The sequence below is a fragment of the Elaeis guineensis genome, chromosome 1 (genome assembly GCF_000442705.2).
Source record: "Elaeis guineensis isolate ETL-2024a chromosome 1, EG11, whole genome shotgun sequence".
In the NCBI taxonomy this organism is placed as follows: Eukaryota; Viridiplantae; Streptophyta; class Magnoliopsida; order Arecales; family Arecaceae; genus Elaeis; species Elaeis guineensis.
In genome coordinates this window covers 185,605,184-185,614,908 of record NC_025993.2, presented here as the reverse complement: position 1 = coordinate 185,614,908, position 9,725 = coordinate 185,605,184, and the positions used below count along the sequence as shown (strand labels likewise).

Genomic DNA, 9,725 nt, shown 5'->3' with positions numbered 1-9,725 from the left:
TCATGCATCTTCTAGATAATGGGAGTTTCTATATGACTCTTTGGCTCCCAAGACTCTTAGACTCCTAACATTAATGATATTACATTTAAGTTTATTTACTAACACCCTCCCTTAAACTTAATTATATTTCATCCTTCATGCCAAGTAAGTTCTTGAGCTTGTGAAAAGAAAGTGGCTTAGTGAAGATATCGGCAACTTGATCATAAGTCTTTGCATAAGCTAACTCCATATTCTTCTCTTTTATATGCTCCCTTATGAAATGAAAATAGATGTCGATATGCTTACTCCTTTCATGATAGATCGGATTCTTTGCTAATGCCATTGCCGACTTGCTATCCACATATATCTTAGTAGCATCACCTTGAGAGAAATAGATATCTTGTAATAATCTTCTAAGCCATATAGCATGGCAAATACATGAAGATACTGCAACATATTCCACCTCACAAGTAGAAAGAGTCACAACAGCTTGTTTCTTAGAAAGTCAAGTGAATGCCGTATCATCCATATAGAAAATAAATTCGATTGTACTCTTTCTATCATCCGAATCTCTTCTCCAATCACTATCCGAATAACCAAAAAATTGAAAACATAAGAAGGAGAATACATTAATCCATGAGATATAGTACCTCGGATATAACGAAGAATTCTTTTTGCGGCCTTCCAATGTGTAGATTTTGGTTCCTCCATGAAATGACTTAATAAGCTAACTCTATATAGAATGTCCGATCTTGTGCATGTGAGATATCTTAAGCTTCTAACTAAGCTTTTATAAAGAGTAAGATCCATCACCCTATTTTCTTCAAATTTTGATAGTTTGACTCTACAATCAACAGGGTGCTTATTGGCTTGCAATTTTCCATCTTAAACCTCTTAAGAATCTCCTTTGCATATGCTTCTTGAGAAATGAAGATGCCTTCATTGTTTTGCTTGACCTCTAAGCCGAAAAAATATGACATTAGCCCCAAATCTGTCATCTCAAACTCTAAGGTCATAGTTTGCTTGAATTCTTCAAACATTTGAGGGTTGCTTCCTATAAAAATAAGATCATCCACATACAAAGAAACAAACAATATATCTTCATTATTCTTTTTCACATATAAGGCATGCTCATATGAATATTGCATGAAGTTATTAGCTTTGAAGTATGCATCAATTCTACTATTCCATGCTCTAGGTGCTTGTTTCAAGCCATAGAGCATCTTTTTCAACTTCAAAACTTTTTCTTCATGACCCTTCTTCACATACCTTTCGGGTTGATTCACATAAACTTGTTTTTCTAAAATTTCATTCAAGAAAGCTGATTTGACATCCATATGAAGAATTGGCCATTTGAATTGTGCTGCAATAGAGATAAGTAATCTTACAGTTTTCATCCAAATAACTGGGGTGAACACTTCTTTATAGTCGATACCGGCTTGTTGCTTGTAGCCTTTGACTACCAATCTTGCTTTGTACTTTTCTATATGTCCTTGAGCATTCTTCTTCTTCTTGTAAATTCATTTAACATCTATGGATTTATGGCCTTCGGGGAGAGTAGTAAGTTTCCAAGTATTATTTTTTTCTATTGCTTTGATCTCCTCATCCATGGCGGCTTTCCAAATCTTATCTTGTATTGCATCTTCAAAAGAAATATTTTTATTGTTAGCCAAATGACAAACGAGATTAAGTTCGTTTGTTACCTCATATAGCTCTTGCAAACTTCTTGTCTTCTTTTGCATTGGACTATCATCCAAAAGATGTGATACTCTAGAATGTGAAGATGAAGGTGGTGAAGAAACTTCAAACTGCACCTTTGATTCTTTCTCTTCTTCTTCTTTCTCTTCATAAAATAGCTCTTTGTTTGATTGTCAACTCCACATACCATCTTCATGAAACTCCACATCTCTACTAATATGAATCTTTTTAGTTTTTGGATCAAAGAGCTTATAAGTTTTAGATCGAGCATCATACTCTATAAAGATAAATTTTTTTACTCATCTTCAAGCTTCATTCTTCTTTGGTCTGGGGTATGAGCATAGGCGATACTCCCGAAAATCTTCAAGTGTGAGACACTAGGTTGTCTTCCACTCCATGCCTCTTGTAGAGTTATATTCTCTAGGCTCTTGGTAGGACATTGATTAAGCAAGTAGACTGCACAGTTTATGGCCTCCGTCCAAAATTCCTTCAGCATGACCTTCGTCTTCAGCATACTTTGAACCATATCAAGAATAATCCGATTTTTTCGCTCTGCCACTCCATTTTGTTGGGAAAAATAGGGTACCGTCAAGAATCATCGAATGCCATGCTCCTCACAAAAAATATTCGAATTCTTTGGATGTGAATTCGTCTCTACGATCGGATCGTAGGGCCTTGATGTAGTAGCCATATTTTTTTTCCACCATAGCTTTGTACTTTTTGAATGTGAAAAATACTTCAGATTTCTCCTTCAAAAAATACATCCAAGTTTTTCTACTAAAATCATCAATAAAAGTTAGAAAATAACGATGCTCTCCAAAAGATGTTGGAGAAATTGGCCCACATATATCGGTGTGGATGAGTTCAAGTGGCTTCTTTGCATGATAGGAAACTTCTTTGGGAAAACTCTTTTTTGATTGCTTACTAAGAACACACCCTTCACAAAATTATTCTGGAGAGTCAATATGGGGTAAGCCTTTCACCATCTTCTTGCTTGATAGTTGCTTAAGGCCACCAAAGTAAAGATGATCAAATCTCAAGTGCCAAAGCCATGAGCAATCCTTCACACTTGCATTCAAACATTTAGTATCAACATGTTTGATGTTAAGCATGAACATTCTATTTTTTATCATTTGAACATGGGCTATCAAATCATTCTTTTAATTTCTTAAAAATAGATTTCTATTTTTCATATGCACATCATATCCTTTCTCCAAAAGCTGCCCCAAACTCAAAATATTGTTCTTCATCTCTGATATGTAATAAACATTAGAGATAAATTTATGACTTCTATCTTTTAATTGAATAAGAATTTTACCTTTGTCCTTCATGTCTACTTTGGAGGAGTCACCAAAAGACACATGTCCATTCACCGATTCGTCCAACTCCGTGAACATATTCTTATAACCACACATGTGATTACTTGCACCGGTGTCCAAGAACCACATAATTTGCTCACCAATGTCATCTTCTTTGCAAGCAAGCAATAAGATTTCATCATCATCTTCTTCTTTCTTTTTTGCATAATGAGCCTTCTCTTCAACTTGGTTAGCATCATTATACCAACAATCTGAAGCATAATGACCAAATTTGTTGCAATTAAAACAACAAACTTTGAAATTGTCATACCTTCTGCCTCTAGATTAGCCTCCTTGTCTACGTCCTCTTTTTGAATTTTGGCTTAACTCCTCTTTGTTATTGTAGCATCCACGTCCTCGATCGCATCCACGGCCTCATCCTCAACCTCTTTGACTCCTTTTATTCTTGGAGTCTTCTTTGTTCTCCTTCAAAGAAACCTTGGATTGAAGAACTTGCTCCAAAAACTCTTGCCTCCTCTTGTTGAATCTTTCTTCATGAGCTTGTAGAGAACCCATAAGCTCGTCTATAGTCATCTCTTCCAAATCTTTTGATTCCTCGATGGCAACCACAATATAGTCAAATTTGACATTCAATAAGTGTAGAATTTTTTCTATCACTCTGGTGTCATCCATAGTTTTGCCGTTCCTCCTCAATTGATTGACAACGGCTAAAACTCTTGTGAAATAATCTGAAATATATTCGGATTCCTTTATCTGTAGGGCTTCAAATTCACCTTGAAGAGTTTGGAGGTGAACTTTCTTCACCTTCTCTACTCCTTTATATGAATTTTGGAGAATCTTTCATGCTTGCTTTGAAGTGGTTGCCGCCGCGATCTTCTCAAAGGCTGATTCATCTATAGATTGATAGATGAAATATAGGACTTTCTTATCCCTCCTTCGAGACTCCCTTTGTTGATTGGTGAGAGTCTCTCCTTCTCTTGACTCTTGATAGCCTTCTTCTACTAGATCCTAAAGATCTTGAGACCCAAGTATAGTCTTCATTTGCAGGCACCAATTTTCACAGTTTGTTTTGGTGAGGCAAGGAAAGGAGGGTTGGAGGAGACTATTGGTGGACATAATAGCTCTGATACCACTTTGAAGTTGTCAGAGGAAGAATGATGGGCTCGAAATAAAATAATACTATATTTTATGAAGGTACTCAAAGGATCAAAATGCTCATTGTTTCATTACAAAATGATCCCATGGGTATTTATAGCCATTAGGAGAACTTACTAGACATAATACATCACTAAATATGCATTTATAACACTTCTTCCCAAGGTTCACATCCATATTCTGAAATTAACTTATAATTACTCATGCATCTTCTAGATAATGAGAGTTTCTATATGACTCTTTGGCTCCCAAGACTCTTAGACTCTCAACATTAATGATATTACATTTAAGTTTATTTACTAATACTGCTGTTATTTAAAATGACATCTATCTTTTTATAGCCGCGAGTGGTGTTACAAGTTATGATAGTACAGTTCTAATAGTAGAATTGCAAGCAATGCGGAAGGATTTGTATTATGCTGTTTATATCTTTCGAGCTTCATATATTTATCTAAAGGATGATTTAACGATGACTATTAAATAATTTTCAATTTTATATATTACTATATTTTTATTATTATATTGGAGGCTCATAGTCTATCATTCATATCTCTCTCTCCTACCATACATGTAGGAGTTTTTTCTCACCCCTCTTTCTTTTTTTCTTTCCTACCGTACATGGGGAGTTCAGAACCCCCTAAATAGGTGACACATGTCGCTACGGGAAGGCTTTGAATTTAGGAAGAGCAGCATTTGTTATTTGAAGTGACACCTATTTTTTTTATAGCAACTGGTGGTATTACGAAGTATGATACTACAATTCCAATAGTAGAGTCGTATGCAATATGGAAGGATTTATATTATGCTGTTTACATCCTTCGAGCTTTATATATTTATCTAAAGGGTGATTCAATAACAATTATTAGATAGCTTGCGGTTCCACATATTGGTATGTTTCTGTTACTATACCAAAGACTAATAGTCTACCGTTCATCTTTGTCTCGTGCTGTATGCAAGGGAGTTTTTTTCTCACCCCTCTCTCCTTTTTTTTTCCTCACCATAGAGAGTTCATGACCCTTGGAGAGTTCATGACCCTCTAAATAGGTGGTATGTGTTGCTATGGGGAGATTCTAAATTTGGGAGGAGCGACTACTATCTGAAGTGATACCTAATCTTTTATAGCAGCCGGTGATATCATGATTTATAATACGATAATTCCAATAGTAAAGTTGCAAGCAACATGGGAGGATTTATATTATGCTATTTATATCTTTCAAGCTTCATATATAATATATCTAATATATATATATATATATATATATATATATATTATAAAATAGACGTCTAGAGAAGCCTTCGTTCATCGCGTGTATAAAATAAAGATGCCTCCAATTTATCTGCCATGCGTGAAGAAAAAAAAAAAAAAGAAAACATGAGAGCTTCCATTGCTTCAATTCGATCCTTCTCTTCTCGCGGCCTTTGCTCCTGTCTCAATTCCTCTCTCCCTCACTCACTTGCTTTTTCTCTCTCTGCATTAGATCAGAAAATGATGGAGAATCCGGAGGCTGAGATTGAAGTTCTCCACAATGGAGCACTAGAAGTCCGATTCGAGGGTTTTGCCTAAAAGAATGATGGAGGATTATGGGAGGAGCGGGTCGGGAGCATGGATTCTAGGACTTCATCACTCAAAGGAATGAGGTACAAGTCATGTCTCCAACGCACCTCCCGATCATGCACTCCCCATGCCTCATTATCTCTTCGGGCTTCAACCCCTCCATGCTGCTCAAATCTTCGATCCTCCTCATAAGGTACCAGTCTTATTAGTGATGTGCAAGATAAAAGCCTTACTAGTGTTTATTGAAAAAACCACATGTTTCAGTTACTACGCACGATCGTTTCTCTGATGTGCAAGGTAAAAATCTTATTGGTGTTAATATATTGAAAAAATCACATGTTTCAGTTACTACGCACGATGGTTCCTCTGGTGAAACCGAGGATGTTGCAGAGTCAGAAGCATAAGGCTCAAACTCTTAGTTGGTTTCACAGTTCGAGGACAGTTCCAAAAGTGATAAACGTGTTACTGATAAACATGTTTTAAATGATCAAAGTAGAGCGAACTTTCAAGGGCAGAAATGGCCATCTTTCTCGGGAAATGATTCCAATCAAGAAATTGGGAAGTGGCATGTGGGGTTCCGTTGTCTCTTCAACTATTGATTGTCATGACTGTCCCTTATCCAGCACCTGTTAAGGTACCAACTACTACAAGTGCACCTAATGCAACAAGGTCTCCTTCATCATGCGCCATGCAACTGATGCCTCTTGCAAATAGTGAACGGCCTGTGGTCCAAACAATGAATACTAGCAACTTGCAGCTTGCTTTTGGTTACCCGCCGTCCAGTTTCCAACTTTGGAGACAAATTCTTCCTGGGCTTTTGGTTCTCAGCCTCAGCATGCATCTTCCTTTGCCATAAAAGATATGATGATGGAGCCTCACAACATTCAGAGGGTGATGCAAAGAGCTCTCATAGTCGATCTATCTTTCTTGACTCCTGCAATTGTCTGATTATCAATACTTTAATTGCCATTACTTTTTTAAATTTTGATTCATATACTAGCATCAATTTTTTTGGTAAGGTATACTAGCATCTTTGAGGTTCTTTTACATGCAGCATCGATTATGAATATTAACAATTGAAAGGTGTGGCTCCTGCATCTATGTCTGGAGTTCTTTTTAGTGTTGGAAATGCTCAGATTGGCCCACCTTATAATATCTAAGAATTTTCAAACTTCTAATATCCAAATTAATTATTGATAGTGTTTGTTTCTTAGCCTAGGAAAGAAATTTCGAGTACTAGACATATTAAGATAGTGAAGGCATTTATAGATCTATGTAGCTGAGAAAATTTTAAACACATGCTTGTACGGCTTGTTCTGGGCCTTGTTTTTCTTTTGAAGATGAGAGTATCTTGAAAGTTAGGGCACATGACAAAGGAAATATAACCGTGAAAATTATAGCACATGATTTAGAAAATATAATCATAGGTGTATGCATTGCAATGTATGATCTCATGTTGTGCAACTTGAGACATCTAATTATTTTTTACAAAGAAAGGATGTTAGGTCTTCATATAATATTCTTGCATGATGTTGTCATATGTGAATTCACATGCCAAATGAAAGTGTTGGAAAGGACAGTCTGCACTTTAAGAGCATGCATTATGGCATCCCAAGTTACTGCAATTCCGTATAATAACTAATAACCAAAACAAATCACAAAGTTGACTATTTTTTCTTCTTATATCATGATGTCTTTTTTAAATCAAAAAAATTCTTTGGACTAATATTCATCTTTATACATTGATTTGGTGACTTTGAACTCCCATTCCTTCATCTTCCCTTCCCTATTCTTATCAGGCAAAAATTAAGCAGCAGGAAAACAGCAACATCATCCGTACCCACCACCAGAGCTTCAACCTTTTATTCATCTGCTGGAAGGCTAGGTATGTTTGCATCAGATGTGAAATTAGGAGGATATGGCTCTTATTCAGAACTACCATGAGTTTAGGGTTGGAAATGAATCAGATCGGATCGGACTACACTTCTATTCAAGTTGGTTCAAAATATTTTTTTGAATTTTGGATCGGATTTAGACACAAAAATTTTTTAAAATTTAAGATCCAAGCCAAATCTGAGTCCAAATCCAAGTTTGATTCAAACCGAATCGGACAGGTCCGAACCCGAGAGCTGGCCCAATCCAAGGTACTGTGATTCCCGTCCCTCGGCTCTCCTAGTCCTCCGCACAATTTCCAAACCCCGTCTCCTCCCCTTTCTCCCCATCTCACCTCTCCCCGGGGTCTTTGCGGAACCCATTCTCGGCCGAAACACGGCTCCTTACCACCCGCCCTTGCCCCCCCTCCCTGGCGGAATATGTCCGCCCGACGGCCCCCTTCCTCCTTTTCACTGGCGATGGAGAGGCCCTCCCACTACGGCAACCGACGGCAATGCCGGCGCTCCTTTCTTTGCTGCGAGCAATCCCGTCGGAGACGAAGTGCTTTTGCTGAAGCCTCGCTGGCGACTTCTCCTCTCTCATTCTCCTGGTCTCACCCTCCACCACATCCCCCTCCTCCCCTCCTCTTTCTTCGTCATCGTCGTTGAGATGGACAAGCCCTCGCTCATGTTGCAGACCTCGGAGTTCTCCTCGAATCTCTCATTGTAGCCGCCGTTGATGGAGTTAAGACCTGGACCCACCTTCAAACACCTCGCGATCCCCTCCTCCTCCTCCTTCGCTTCCTCCCTTGGCTTCAGCCTCGGCTTCGCCGTCTCCGAGAGCACCTCCTTCACCATCTCCTTCTGAGGCGCCTCAGGCTCCATCGGTGGAGGACTTCTTTGTTGGCGAACAGGGGAGGCCGCCATGTTCGCAGAAGAAAATCCTTTTTGCTGAAGCAGCAGCCCATCCTCCTCCACTAGTGAGGCATCTCCGGCAAGAAATCGGCCAGAGAATGGAGGGGATCCGTGGAGCTTTCTCTTGGCCCATAGTCTGACCTCTTGGTGCTACAGATTTATAAATCTTCCCTCTACCTCTCTTTCCAGGTTCTAGAGTGAGTGGTGGGACTAGGACTGGAGGCAAAGCAGAGCGTCCTCCCCTTTCTCCCCTCATGCGCTCTCATCCTCCTCCCCTCTGCGTCTCCACCCTGAGTACCCACCTCATCGTCGGCGCCGGCCTCCCTACTGCAACTGTGATAATCCGGCCCAATTGGGCCCAAAATCAGCCCACAAAGCCCACCAAAAAAAAAAAAAAAAAAAAAAACAGAGCAGGGCCTCTTCCCCATCTCCGATTGAAAATCGGAGTCCTAGGGCCATTAAAAGACCCTAGGACAAGCTCTATAAGAACCCCCTCTTCTCCTCTAAGTGTAGATCCTTTGGTCACCGACGATCGTCGGAGTTTTTCTCCGATTTTTCCGTTTGAAGCCGCGGCCCCTCGATCTGTGCTCGCCGCGATTTCTCACCGGAAATCTCACCGAAGTCGAAGGTAAGCCCCGACCCTCCTTCCTCTCTTCCTTCCCCTCCTTCCCATGGCTTCGTGCACCCTCGTCGGCCGTCGGGATCGTTGGAAAAATTGATGAAAAAGCGAGACCCTGTTCTGCCCTGTTCGGTCGAGCTATTTCCTCCTCTTTTCGGGCCACCGGCACCACCGCCCGTGGTGCCACACCCCTGTAGCATGACCCCCACCTCCCTACCTTCCTTCTCCGAGGGTTATGGCCGTCGGTGATCGGTCAATGACCGAAGAAATTCAAGAAAAGAGATCGGGTTCCCTGTTTTTCGATTTTTTTTATAAAACTCCTGCCGGCCGAGCCTCACTGTCGGCGATCTCTTGCCCCCGCCGTCGGCTGCCACTGTTGGACCTTCAGCCATACCGTAGTACCTCGTCGGAGCACGAGCCACCAAGTTTTCCCCCGCCTCGTGTCCTTCCTCTGTTTCGGCCCAATGAAAGCCCGGGAAGAAGAAGAAGAAAAGAAAAGAAAAGAAAAAAAAAGGAAAAAAGAAAAAGAAAAGAAAAAAAAGAAAAAGAAAAAGAAAAGAAAATATAAAATAGAAAAATAAAATAAATAAATAAATAATAAGAAAAGAGAAAAT

General features: G+C 39.6%; 2 pseudogenes; one reads left to right on the top strand and one right to left on the bottom strand.

The window, feature by feature from the left end:
* Positions 1–5,640: 5,640 nt before the first annotated feature.
* Positions 5,641–6,866, top strand: LOC105035010 (protein NINJA homolog 1-like; annotated as a pseudogene).
* Positions 6,867–7,929: 1,063 nt separating this feature from the next.
* LOC105035007 (uncharacterized) lies at positions 7,930–9,045 on the bottom strand (annotated as a pseudogene).
* Between the last annotated feature and the right edge of the window lie 680 nt (positions 9,046–9,725).